This window comes from Pinus tabuliformis, chromosome J, assembly GCF_031772625.1.
Source record: "Pinus tabuliformis cultivar Carrire ecotype Pingquan chromosome J, CPIR1, whole genome shotgun sequence".
In the NCBI taxonomy this organism is placed as follows: domain Eukaryota; kingdom Viridiplantae; phylum Streptophyta; class Pinopsida; order Pinales; family Pinaceae; genus Pinus; species Pinus tabuliformis.
Window position 1 is genome coordinate 144496152 of NC_142295.1, and position 15731 is coordinate 144511882.

The following is a 15731-nucleotide window of genomic DNA, read 5'->3' on the forward strand; positions in this document are numbered from 1 at the left end:
ATAACTAAATCATTCCAACTTTCTCACAATGAGCACAAAAATAACAGAACCCTAACTTCATCATCAAAAGTTACCCCTACAGTACTTAGCTGACTAGTAACTGTATTAAATTCATTTAAATGATCAGCAACAAATCAACCTTTTGACATCTTCATATTAAATAAATTCTTCATAAGAAATACCTTATTTGAGGCCAAGGGTTTTTCATATCATTTGGCCAATGCCGACATTAAACCCTCTGTTGTCGTTTCCTTTGAGATATTAAAGGCTACCGACGCCGCTAAAAACAACCGTATTGTTCCAAGTGCCTTTCTGTTGAAAATATCCCATTCTGTGTATGTCATACTCGTCGGCTTCTTTGTCTTTCCACTCAATGGTTGGTACAAATCTTTCTGGTACAAATAATCTTCCATCTACATCTTCCATAGCTGGTAGTTTTGGTCGTTAAAATTTTCGACCCTAAACCTACCATCTTCTGCCATTACTCCCACTCGAATGAGGAACCCTTCTCTCCTGCGAGTTTATCAGCCAAATAGACCTTCAACTCTGATACCATTTGTTAGAAAATTTATATATTATATAGAAATGGAACACATAAAATATATTGCAAGAAATATAAACACAGAAAACACATAAAGAGAGAGAGACACAGATATACATGGTTCACCCAATTTGGGCTACGTCCATCGAGAAACAACCAGTCCTTCCTTTTATATTATCTAGCAAAGTGAAGAGATACAACCTACAATAGGTCTGTTGTAATTCCCTCTTCGCTCTCATTCAATCTCCTGTCTCTTTCTCACTTAGAATACAGATCTACATAGACGCAATACAATTCCCTCATATATAGCATGGGGGTTGCCTTCTATGGAAAAAAGTCCTAAATTAAACATAACTTCTACTGTTAGATCTTTGCCTAATGAACAGCCTAGATTGACTACGAAATTACAACATTTTACAGGGAAATTTTACATCTATTTTTAGCTTCGGGGGGGGGGGCTCCTAAACTTGCAACACAAACATTATGGGTGGTGTTGCCGCCACATTGCGAACTGGGGTCCAATGCAGTGATACCTTTGAATAAAGAAGATAATCAGGCTCCACACCCAATAAATAAAATCTCCTACATCTGGTGTACAACATAATACACATACGTAGATATAGTACAACACTATGAATACACACGTCATGATTCCACAGCTACACAATGCACATATGTAGTACCACATGTACAAAACACAGCATGTACGACATGCACACAATACCACATCTACACCAGTACCACATGTACATAATACATGTACATAGTACCACTTTTACATAGCACCACTTGCACAATGTGTACATAGCATCACATGCACACGACACCATCTGCACAATGTGTACATAATGCCACATGTACACCACACCACCTGTGCAACCTATACATAAAACAACATGCACGACATGTACACAACACCACCTAGACATAACACCACATGTATAATATGTAAACAACACCACATGTACATTCATGCACACAACACCATATGTACGTAGGACCACATGTACAACATGCATGCAACACCATATGTACATAGCACTACATATACTATACATATGCAACACTATATGTACATAGCACTACACATAGAACACACACAACATCACTATACGTACATAATACAATATATGCAATATGCATGCAAAACTTCATGTACACAGTACCACATATGCATGAGGCACTCAACACTATATATGCAACATGCACACAACACCATAGGTACATCATGTACAACATATACACAATAGTAGTCTTGCACACCCAAAAGCCACATTGTCTCTACCAAGCAACCTTACTTCTAGTGTCTTTCCATTATCCATGCTTGTCCTAGCATGTTGTAGATCACACTACTTGCATTCCATTGATGTATCCCTCAGCATAGCATGTCCATAACATAAACATAGTATAATCACATAATATCAAACCACGTGATACTGACCTCATAGATTTGTCAGGACTACTCTTCATGTGCATAAGAAATCATTGCTCCATAAGAATGATCCCTAACAACCCTATCAGACAGTGACATAGATACATAGATACATACATATATAAACATTAGCATAAAACAATCATGATCTTGTCATACAATGACATACATACATACATATATACATATAGACAGATTGCCCTAATCATGATTACAACATAGTTACTAGATATCATAAGGTCAAGGTTAAGAAAATTTCCTTTATCCATGCACAACATGCACAACATTAAGAACAATATATCCCAACATAGCCAAGGCATTGGATGCCTCACATCCATTCACTTTACCTTTATTTTTACATTTCTCATGATTTTCCTGTCACCGCCCATTTACATCGATGGATCAAACCAATCAAACTAGTTGTCATACTCTTGCCTTCAACTACCCTTATACATGCACTAAGCTTCATTCAGGCCTTACATCACCTGTTGGGTTTCATTTAGCTCTTCTTGAGCTCCATTAACTTTCTCCTTCCCAACCAATTCCCAATACCCTCAAAACATAAAGGCAAGAACAAGAAACAAACAAGAATAAAACCATGAAACACCAATAGAAAAACAACACCACAAATAAAGTGGGAAGGCCTTACGCTAGATGCAATAAAAACCCATGAATCAAGATCAAACAAATCACAAAGTATTGAAGGCATAGAACTCCCAAAAAACACCATGACTTGACCCCATGGGTTCCGAATTCCTCTAAGGGAAATTCAACCTAATCTTTCTTTAGGATTTCATGGAAATCTATTTTTCCATGCAATCCCAACATTATACTGCCATAAACACATAATTGTTAGTGCATAAATAAACATAACAATACATCAGTTCCTTACCTTGTTACAATTGACTCTTACTATGTACTGTCACATCACCCAACTGTTAATTATATAAACACATCAACTATTACCTTGTCACACTAATACCAACATGTTTCCGTACAACTGCTCACACATGTTCATCACATTTTCCAAACATCAGGATAACATATCTATTAATTTGAGATCAACCTTTACCAAGTCTAAAACCCATGTCATAATTAAAAGTCAACTCACATTCATCAGTCATAATACATAATGCTACAACTATCACCTACTTACACTCAAGTACATATCAACTATCTCAACACAACCATATTAAAACAAAATAATTTGTTCAAGAAATATTATAGATACAGACTCATATCAACAAATTGAAAAATCAAACAATATATAGATGACATAATCAAACATTCAAACACCAAGTAGACTAGATAATTAGACTCATACCTCAATGTATCTTAGCGAAGGCTATCTTGTCTACATAATCAATCTAGATTAACATGATATAACTTCACAACATATCAACTCAAACATAAACAATGTCATGATGTCTATAACAGTAACTAGCTAACATGCTCACATCATAAATTCATGCATAACAGTCACATATGCATAGTCAATTCAATTTAGTATGACATAATATCACATTATATTAACTCATACTTGACGTCGTAACCATAATCATCTATATAGGCCCATCCAAATTAGCACAAAACATAATAACATCAAGATCTTAGTTACAATGGCCATACTCATCATGCATACGACCATGATGCATAGAAGAACAAGTTATTATCATTCATGACTATCTAACACATATGCATTTACCACACTGGTTAACTAGCATATATCATACATGTAATTGCAAAAACCATAGACTAACATACATGTACATGACCCTAATTCTTATAACAACCATTAACCAACATACCTACATACCCACGATACAAACATGTATGAAGATCTGCTCTTACCCTGAGGTTCGGTGTTGCAGCCTCACATTGAAGATCTCCATCTCTTGCTCTATCTCAACCAACACATTAACATCATAACAACCAACACCATCCTCATGATATAAAATACATACAATTACCTCACAATGCATGTTTGACCTACCATACATGCATAACTATAAACATGACAATGCATGAATAACAACAAATAGACACTGACCATTGTAACAAATTCATATCAACTGACATACATTCATGACGACCACATTCAAGAACAACACCACCATCATGCATACACAACTACAAAAACAAACACGATCATGCATACATAGCAAGCATATAGGCCACAAGCATGATGAACACATATGAAAATGACATGTATGCATGACAAACACAATCCTCCCATCCAGTCCAACGGGTGAACCATACTCTGATACCAATATGTAACACCCTCATCCCACATTCACCCAAGTTACCAGCCTACAAGAATAAACATGTGACAGAGAGTTACTATGATATTACTCATCTCCCCATGTACAGTTAAGGAAGTGGAACTGACAAAAGAAAACCATTTTGACCTTCCACACATGCTACATAACCTTCAGGAACCAACCAACCTTTCTAGGTGACCAACCACTCAAACAACTTTTCATTTCACTAATTTTGCCCTATTGATGGTACTAGACCTGCCAACATGTCAAGGGGATCTCCCCGGTAAGAATTCCCAGTTAGACCTCATACCCTTTGGTGTAGGAGTCCCAGCAGTGGGTCGTATGGTAATGCATTGACTGCGATTTCGCACAGAGGCAAGTAAGATAACTCTATTAGTAGCAAGGGTTTAACCGCTGTGATGAGTCAAGGAAGGTGCATGAGAGGTTCTAACACATGTAGGTTGGGATGAGTGTGCCCCTTGGCAACCTATAACAGTACTCAGATGGGAAGGGAACACACGAGTGAAGATGCATCACAAGATGGAAAGCAATTCAACTCGCAATCGAAAGTGATGGTTAAACCAATCAACACATTTAAGAAATATTCATACATGCTCATACATAACAGTCCATACATGCGTGCGTAAGAAAGAAAATACATATGCCATTTAGACTAAACAAGATAGTTGGAATATAATACAACACATGCATGAAACGTGCTGGCTCTTATTATATAAAGAAGTGTATGCTCCGGTCATACAATGCATCCATGTACACCCACTAGCCCCAACAATGGAAAATTACAGCCATATCTGCCTGCTCCTCCAAAGATATGTACTAGCTCCGTGCAGTGGAGAAGCCAAGCCACGTTACAATACTGTCCAAGCTCTCTCAAAGATAGTCTTATCGGAAGCTTGGCTGAACAAAAGCCTATACAATGAGCTATGAGGTTCTATTTATAGAAATGGGTGGGGTGACCCTTGACATTCCCCTCTATGACAGTTCATCTACCCTCATGACTCTTCATCTACTCTATGATTGTTACATCCAATTATTGACACTTGACATGACATTACATTACAATGCACATGTACTCATATGAGACAACATGGCTTGAGCAATCCATGCAATACATCACTGACACTCAGTCTATTGTGATGAAACCAACTCTTTGACATGCTTGTAATGGTGAAGGTGGTGAGACAATGCCAATCTTGGTCATCCGTGATGGTGTGCATGCACCCCATGGTGACATCTTACTGAATTTAACTCTTGACTCTGTTGCAACAGGTGCATTTGTTCAACCCCTTCATCTAACTCATATGCTAACATGCACATGGTCTTCTTGGATGTGGTTGAACTGGAAACACACTGATGCATAGTGTCCATGTTGATCTTCAATTGTGTGATACTGGTCATGCACATCAACTTGCCAAAGTACATGTTCAACTCCAGTTGGACTTGATTCTTGTCTTTGCCTTGGTGAGTGTGTTGAATGAATTGGATTGTATGTGTGCACATAATGACATGCATGCTACTGAATCCCTTGCATGCAATCAACAACACTGCTCACCATGTCTTCTTTGTTCTATCTGCTGGGATAGATCTATAAGTTGTATGGGCATAGCTTTATCCGTGAGTGCATGTTGCACCCACTTCTGTTCCTTTTCTTGCTGCAACTCATTCGTATGTTCGTGTAGCTTCATGTTATTCCTTGAGTTGTCGCTTCAACACATGCAACTCCTTCTTTGTTCCATTCTCTATTTTCGCTCGATCTTCATGTCGCGTCGTCACCTCATAGCCTAAGTCTACAAAGTTGCTTTCATCATCAATGGATCTACTTGAGCTTGCAACTTTGTTCTGCCTCTATGCTGTCAACAACCCTCCTCTTGCATTCGTTGCATTTGGTATGCTGCCTTCAATTGTTGTTCATGATGCTGCTCATTGTGATGCTACTGTTGTCATATCTTGATGTCCTTATCTACAAACAACTTGATATCTTCGTGAGTAGGGAAGCTCATAGAAATTTGATCGACTGCATCTCTAGGTGTGCTCTGAATAGTGTCTTCAACTCTGCTCCCTTGGAAACCATTGTACCTACACTGTTGAGAGGCAGATGAACACCTGCAATACCTAGAGACATGGAAACACTCATGGCATGCAATCTATCAGTCAAAAACCAAAATGAACTTGAGAATTGACTTGCAACATACTTGTGTGACTGATCATGAAGGTTGCGCAATTTTGGTCAGCAGGTCAGGAGACTGGTTGACTGCTGGAACTACGCAATGCATACTGCAATCTAGCTGTTGACTGCTAGAATTGCACAATGCACAATCTCAGCTGGCAATGGTTGCAGGCTCAGTGACTGCATTGCACAATTTTATGGGCCAACAGTCATTGCCCCTCAGAAATGTGCAAAACAGTCCTGGAGGACAATGCCTGGGCATAAATACACATTTCTTTAGAGGAAGACAGAGCCTTCCTTCCCTAGATTGTGCAATGTTGTCTCAGTGAAGGCAGAGTCCGGGCCAAGGTTTCCCAAACTCGCCAACAGGCAACTGAATGTGAATGTGAGTGTGAATTCATGGTGATACTGAGTGTAAGCATAATTGAATGATCCTGCATGCAAACGGTGAATGAAAGATTTAGAAAACGGAACAACATGCATGTGGGTGAGGTGAGTTGTTGAATTAGTGACCATTCGTGAAAATTAGTTTCATTCATGCGATAGTAGTGAGATGTTGACGAAAACTGAAATGGTACTAGTACAAGCTAGAATATATCAAAATGACAACAAGCGCTCACAAAAAGCACCAGAAATGTAACATAAGTCATGGAAAGCAGGCTTACCCCAAAATAATTGAGCTGAGTGTGCCAATAGCTCCTAGAAGTGATGTGGGATATCAAAGCTGCAAGTTTTTTGTGAGGAATGAGCTTTGCAATGTCCAATTGATGAGTTTTGATAACATCGAGGTTGTGATGCGCATGCCACAAATCTAGGGAAAGAAACACTTGGTGGGAGGTTTCTGAACTGATCCTTGCATCTAACCTCTAACTGCTAAACATAGATCCCTAAAATAAGGGATGAATTTCCATTCTGCCTTAGGAGAAGTAGCCCATGGATGCAAGTCTGTTTTGCTCAGTCTCGGAGGGAACCAGTCAACTCAGATGCACATGCAAGAGGTTGTTCGACTGCTGGGAGAAAATACACATTTCTAGGTGGGAGCTAGGCTGGCGACCTAGGAGATTGGCACAATTTCTGGGTAGAGCAGCTGACTGCTGCCCAGATTTGCGCAAATTATGGGCTCAGCAGCCCTGCTGGGGAAAATTGTGCAATTTTCATTGTGAGTGTTGAATGCCAAAATTGCGCAATTCTGGAGCCCAGCAGGTTGCTAGTCAGAATTGTGTAATTTCTGGAGGGAAGGCTGGTTTCCCTCCAGAAATGCGCAATTTCTTGGGGGAGCTTCTCAGCCTACAACTGGACCAAGTCCAGGTGGTCAACCTATGAGCGGAATGCATCAAGTTGTGATCGACAGGCTTCCTTTGTGCAAAAAAACATTGATGCTTGTGAACTTGACGAAGCAAGACAAGCTACTATGAAAAGTTGGTAGGGAGGCTCCAAAAGGAGGCTAAGGAAAAATTTTGTAGGGTGATTGTAGCCGCTAAAACACTTGGCGACACACTGATAGAACTCCAGTTCTCTGAATGGACCTTGCTCGTGAAAAGTAAGTCTAACACCTCCGGATGTATTGTCCAGCTCTCAGCTCATCTTGGCTTCGCACTAGCTTGATTTTAAGATGTAGCATCTTCCAAGCTCTTGGTCGATTGACACACATTCCAAGCCAAGGAAACACAGTTGTTTCGATTGGGGTTGAGGGGTATATAGGGGCACATACAGTATAGTCGTCATTAGTCTTAGTTTCATCTCTAGTGTTGCTCTGATGCCAGCAGGCCTAGTCAGTACCTTGGTGGAGTCACATAGGAACACAAGCATGGTTCCGCTACTAGTGAGACTCATCAATACTTCGGCAGAGTTACTTGCATCACCTCCGCGCACATGAATCCTTTCTCTTATTTCGCCTTATTCATTTTTTATTTTGATTTTTTTTTCTTACATTTTTATTGAGAACAGAAGAGGTTGTTCCACCAAAGAAGTAGTTTATTGTATCTTTGACATGCCTGCTAAGGTTTTCCCCCTCACCGTACTCTACTTTACTGAGCTGACAAGGGTTAACCCAAAAACAATCGACTAGAGAAGGTGACACTAGTTAGCACGCAAGCGTTGTGTTTTCACCAAGGTTCACTTCAAACAGTACATATTTTTCTTTGACGTATCATGGACTAAAAGTAACAAGCTCTTCATACAGAGGCAAGATGATAGATAACCAAGTAGTGATAGTTGTACAATCCCTCTTGTACTTCACCCAGCTTGTTTCAAGAGTCATACATGGTTTCATGTGAAACTAACATACGAATGAAACAAGTGAACTAACAAACAACAAAGCAAAGAAAGAGGAGAAGAAAAAGTGAAAGAAAAACAAGTAATAAAACAATCAAGAAGACAAACAAACAAACAAAGCGAGTAAGAAAACAAGCATGCAAGAAAATTGACTAAAAGCAAACACTACTCCTACTCCTACATTAATGACACATGAGCTTGATCACATGAACTGATATTTCCAATGCAGCCACTGGTGCATTGGTTGACCCATATTAGTGAAGGCTTGGTCCACGAGCAAACCAGTTGTGTGAACCATCAAGAAAGAAATATATAACAATGAAGACAACCACACTTCATGTTTGACAGTGCCCACAGGACATAAGTGGGTGCAAGTAGATGACGAGCAGTCTGTGGACTTATCATAGTGTTGTGTGACATTGCGTGCAACTTTGAATCATAAGAACCTCTTGAATATGACATGCAAGCAAACAAAAGAAACAAAGATAAATTTCATCGCGAATGAGTGCTTGCAATGTAAGATTCCTCCAATGCATGATCAATGGGGTCATGCAGTTCGAGTGGAGGAAGTATGATTTGTGTGTGAGGTTGATCTTCAATTCATGTAGATGAGTGATGAGGAGCGTTGGGTGATCGAACAGTTTCCTGATCAAAAGTGAGACTAAGCTCAAGAGAGAGAGGACCTGACATAACCATCAGCTTGTGCTAAAGTGCCTTGACAGTCTTGGGTGTTTCAAATTCATCATCAAATAGATCATCATAGACTAGTGGCTTCGAAAGATCAACTATGATAGAGTCATGATCATGATCAAATATGGGAGTAAGTCGATCTTGACCACCACGATTAGAAAAATCAGTGATTTCATTAGCATCCTCATGATTAGATAAATCAAATGGAAGGGTAGATGAAAAGTGAACAAACTCATCCTCTGTGTTTTCGGAAAATATAGATGAAAGATCAAGTGGATTTTCAATGAATAACTTATCCTCTCCATTATCGAATGATGGACCAACATCCGGTGAGTCCTGCGAGTGATCAACAATGGGTGCATCCATGGATGAAGACACACATGTGAAATCATGGATGGCAGGTTCACCAAAGATGTTAGGAAAGAACGAAGGGGGCTCGGACGGAAGGGAGTCATCCTTCGCCGAGTGTTGATGCTCAAGCTCCCACTCATACTCTTCATGAATGACAGTGCATGTTGGTTGTGCAACACCAACTCTGTCAGTGGCTTGTTCCTTGTTCACAACAAGTGAAGAGTCTGGAATGGATGAACACAAGACAGTATCATCTGGAGGAACACCTGAGTGCGAAGACAGAGGTCATAGAACATAATGCATATGAGAACTCGAAGGACTCACAACCAAATATGTGCGAAAATTGAGTGAAGTGATGTTGGGAGGATCTGAAAGCTAAACAAGTGTGTGAGGATGATCCTCAACATCACTCGGCAGTGGTGGAGCTATTGAATAAGGGGAAGGTGGACAGTCAGTTGAGCTAGTGACCACATCCACATAAGATTGTACAGCTTCCTCACTGAATAATTTTGATCGAGGCTTGATATCAAGCTTCTTCTTGGGACGGGAAGATTTCTTAAGGCCATACTCAAATTGGTCCCATAGATAGGAAAATTTCATTTGGTTCCTCGAGCTTGAAACAGCAAGTCACAGAAGCACTACCAAAAATCCATAACCGATTCATGCGGAGCGTTTTGCTGTTGTAATAGTTTTTGGTCAAGATAGTCTGGAGCAAAATGATATAAAGTGTCTTCAATGAGATCACAGAAGTGATCAAGTGAGTGCACGGTGTTATCTGGTAGGTTGACCAACCATCGACGTGGAGATTCGTGAAGTGCGTGTGCAAGCAGCAAACTGACCTATTGGTCAGAACACCCATCTTCCTCATGAAGCATGGAAAGAAAGGCATGTAAGTACTCAGGCCAGGCCACTTCGCCTTAACCATCATACGTGTAAGTGGACAAGAGATCAAAAAACTCCCCCATGATGGAGACATCTTCACGATTCAACAAACATCGCTGAGGGAGAAGAGTGCAAGAATCGATGAAAGGTATGCAAAGGTTCAAAACTGGACGAGAGGACACAACTTGTCATTAGGCCCTCCTTCTAGCAATAGAAATGTTGATGGTTTTGGACCTGCCAACATGTCAAGGGGATCTCCCCGGTAATAAGTCCCAATTAGACCTCAGACCATTTGTTGTAGAAGTCCCAGCAATCGATCGTATAGCAATGCCTTGACCGCAATTTTGCATAGAGGCTAGTAAGATAACTCTATTAGTAGCAAGGGTATATCCTTTGTGGTGAGTCAAAGAAGGTGCACGAAAGGTTCTAACACATGTGGGTTGGGATGAGTGTGCCCCTTGGAAACCTGTAATAGTACTCGAATGGGAAGGGAACACACGAGCCAAGATTCATCACAAGTTGGAAAGCAAGTTAGCTGGCAATCGAAAGTGATGGTTAAACCAATAAACACATTTCAAAAAGACGCATACATGCTCATACAGAACATTCCATACATGAGTGCGTAAGATACAACATATGCATGAAATGTGTTGGCTCTTATTATATAAATAATTGTAAGTTCCAGTCATAGAATACATCCATATACAACAATGTAAACTTTGAAATGGGAACTATAAACTCAAAATGGGAACTCTGGCCAAAAAATGCCAAAATAACATAAAAACAGTGCTAAAAACGAAAAGTGTATATACTGGAACGATGGTTTTTTTTAGGGACAATTTTGAACATGTTTTAAAAATGGCAGTGAAAACAAAATTTTCATGCAAAATATAACTTGAAAACGAAAAATTGATTATACTGGAATGATGAATTTTTTTTTTTAGGGTCAATCTTCAAAATTTAAAAAAAATGCTAGTAAAATGATCCAACAACATAAAAATGACTCATAACTTCTCATTTAACACCATATGGAAATCAAAAATTTTATTTCAAGATACGATGCATACATCAGTTAGATAAACTGTCTTCAACAATTATTCAAAATCACTCATATTTTCTTGCACACCATCAGAATTCACATCTTCAGATGAGTGACTGGATGCTGACAAAGATGTTCCATATTCTTCTCTTTCATCAACTAGTGCCCCATCTGAGTCCACATGCATGCCCATCATTTCAGGTTTCAAAATTCTTCTAGATCTACGATTGGTTTCAGCAGACACCCATATTAACATTGTCCCTTCTGGTAACAACCTTTTCAGAATCTCTATCGTCTTGAAGCAAAGAGTTCCCCTCTTTGTTAAATTGAAGTCATAAATAAGTATGTCAACATCCTCCAATTTCAATATGTCTGTGTGGCGACAATTTATATTCGTACCCTTTTTTTTCTCCTTCCCCTATTTTTTTTGTCAACTACCATCTCTGGCTTATACACACCATTGAATGGGTGTGTATTTGTGGCATACCAATGTACTTCAACACTTGTAACATCCTCATTTTCTGTAAAGACCTTTATAACTTTAGCAACCCAAAATGGATAGCCATTGAGATCTCCATCTGCTAGCACTACGATCATGCAACCCTCCTTAATATCCTATTCTAAACCCCTGTAAAGGTCTTCCATGGCTTCACGTTGTGCACGAGATCTTTTGGAACCAATATACATCTCTCTTTCCTCTGCCTGTGAAGAATTAATGATACCTTGAGATTGTTGTTGTTCAACAATTTTTATTTTCTCATGTGCATTTGACACATTTTGTGGCCAAATAAATGGATTTTTCAAAGGTATATCTTCATTTGTTCTTGTTGAAATGATCACTTTGATTATTGAAAAATGACTCCCACCAAACTGAATTAGTAATGTCAAAGTACTCATATGTATATCTAATACATTTTTTAATTTCTTCTAGGCAATCAGAATAATTTATATCTCTATTTTGTTTGTGTGCATTATGAACTTCACCAATTGATTGTAATAACAATATTTTCGATGCAAATATTGGATGATCTGGAATGAACTTCAAAAATTGTAAACCTAATGATGGTGCCCATTCTGTATTAGTTGAATACTTCTTGCCCCATATTAGTGTTTTCCCATCAATTTTTTTGATACGAAATTGATGTTGGAAGCTAATGTCATTAAGTGGTTCAATGCATTTCCCCTCACCATATGATCTCATAATAAACTTTCGCATGTCAATGCTTTCTTCCAACACATCAAAAGTAGGCTCTGGCATGTATGATTTCTTAATACATTCAATTAATGATGGCAAGCTCCCAGCTTCCTTCCTCCTCAATGTGACTGAAAAACGACTGAACATCTGATCAATATGGTCATGAGTGTGCCCAACAAGAAGGAAACCAACCTTTACCTTCTGAAAAATTCTCAATTCAACAAGCATGTTTAGATATCCAAAAACAACCTAATTTTTGTTTTCACGGCAAGTGTTGTCCAATTGTAGATACAAAACTTCAAGATGATTACCAACCAATGAGAAAGCACATCATGAATTATGGTTATGGTCAAATTTGCATCATTATGAATATTTGGCGCTGTGAAGTACACCTCCGGCAACATTTTCCCATTGAAGACCATACAACCGACCAAGTGGTATTGAATAAAATTTGGCTCCTGTAAATTTTTGGGTGTATGAACAAAATGTGGTAAAAGTGTTTTCTTTTGGTCCATACAATCAATTATCAAACCCAAATATTTATTCAGATTATCATATCACTTCTTTCGATGCTTGTACAACTTTTTCCATTCATTTGTTTGTTGTTTGCGATGTTCCTGAAGTTCTTTGACAATTGAACCTACACAACATAAAAGAAAGCCATTAAGAAATATTTTTTCATACTTGATGAATATACAATTTTAAAAGTTAAAGTTATGAATGCCTACCTCTTTCTAACCCTTCACATTTGTCCCTTTTTGATTTAAGAGAAGCACATGTACTGCAAATCCCCATCCTTGTCTTCTTAGGAATACAAACATCGTTGAATTATTTCTTCCATATCTTCACAAAATATTGATATGTAATAAACTAGCCATGTCCCTCAACACCTTCTTCATATTCTTTGTATAAGTTGTAGATTTCGCGTCTTGAAAAATTATCTGGAATATGTATTGTCTCTCTATTTGGCATACACTCTCCATGCTTTGAAAAGAAATCTTTCATCGATGACATTGCAGTGTTTGATAATGGCCCAAACTATCTTTTATGACGTACTTCAGAATAAAATGTGGGATCCTTTTCCAAATTTTCTTGAATTCTCGAGAGACGAAAATTCCCAATCGAATGAAACATTTTGAAATATTTTCTACAGATAAATAAAGTCTTAATATGATAATCATAACCTGACAATGTAGATTGCATGCACCCAACTAAATATGAATTTTGCGTGCTTTTATTCATTGACAAATATATCTTCCTGCTCTCTAATGCAAATTTGAGATCCATATGTTTCAAGCAATATTTTTGGCAACATTCACTTGTGTGCTGATAGAACTTCTTCTCATCAGATATTCTGCTCTACCCCTTGTATAACTAGAACATCTTGCATTGATACGAAAAGGTCTACTCCTACTCCTCGATACAATATTTCTTGGCAAAATCTCCATCATTAGATCATCATTTGTATAAGGATTTTCATCATCATTAAGAGGAATGTTATCCACACTATGATCAACTGTGCTTTTCAAATACTGACTTGGAGGATATTCTTCATCTTCCTCTTCTTCAGTACTACTGCCACAATCCATAGAATTCGGTCTCAATGGAAGATTTGACTCAATGTTTATTGGATATTCTTCCTCATGTGCATTTTCAGTGCTGCTCTCACAGTCCATAGAATTAGGACTAAGTGTATCATCCTGTCCTTCATCATTGCTACCTCTATACTCATTAGAATTAGGACTAATTGCATCATCCTGTCCTTCATCACTGTTACTCTCATAGTCCTTAGAATCAGGACTAAGAGGACATTGTGACACTCCATTCTTTTGAAATTCATCATCGCTCTCTTCATCACTGTTGCTCTCATAGTCCTTAGAATTAGGACTAAGTGGACACTGTGGCACTCCATTCTTTTGAAATTCATCATCCTATTCTTCATCACTGCTGCTGTCATAGTCCTTAGAATTAGGACTAACTGGACACCGTGGCACTCCATACTTTTGAAATTCATCATACCATTCTTCATCAAAGGTGCTCTCATAGTCCTTAGAATTAGGACTAACTGGACATGGTGACACTCCATACTTTTGAAATTTCATCATGCACTTCATCACTGCTACTCTCATAGTCCTTCGAATTAGGACTAAGTGGACACTTTGACACTCCATTCTTTCCAAATTCGTTATCACGCTCTTCATCACTGCTACTCTCATAGTCCTTAGAATTAGGACTAAGTGGACACCGTGACAATCCATTCTTTTGAAATTCGTCATCATGCTCTTCAACACTGTTGCTCTCATAGTCCTTAGAATTAGGACTAAGTGAACACCATGACACTCCATTCTTTTGAACTTCACCATCATGCTCTTCATCACTGTTGCTTTCATAGTCCATAAAATTAGGACTAAGTGGACACCGTGAGATTCCACTCTTTTGAAATTTGTCATCAAGCTCATCATCACTACTGCTTTCATAGTTCTTCGAATTTGGACTAAATGGAATCTATCACTCTCTGTTTATTTGAAATTCTCCATCCCCTCTTTCATCAGTGCTACTCTCATAGTCCTTAGGATCATGACTAAGTGGAAGAATTGAATTTCTGTTCATAGTGGAAGAATTCTCACTATATTCATCCATATGAATAGAGTTGTTACGCGATGAATATTTTGATGTTGTATAAATCGAAACTTCACTATCAGGAAAATCCATCCCTTTCAAATAGAATATGGTGAATGATACAAATGGAGAGTCCCCTAAAGATATTACATAGCTTAGAGAATGAAATTTTCCCTCCAAAAATTTCCCCCTCAAAAGATTTTGTGAAAATATTTCCCTCCAAAAATTTACCTCCCAAAAAATTTTGCGAAAATATTTC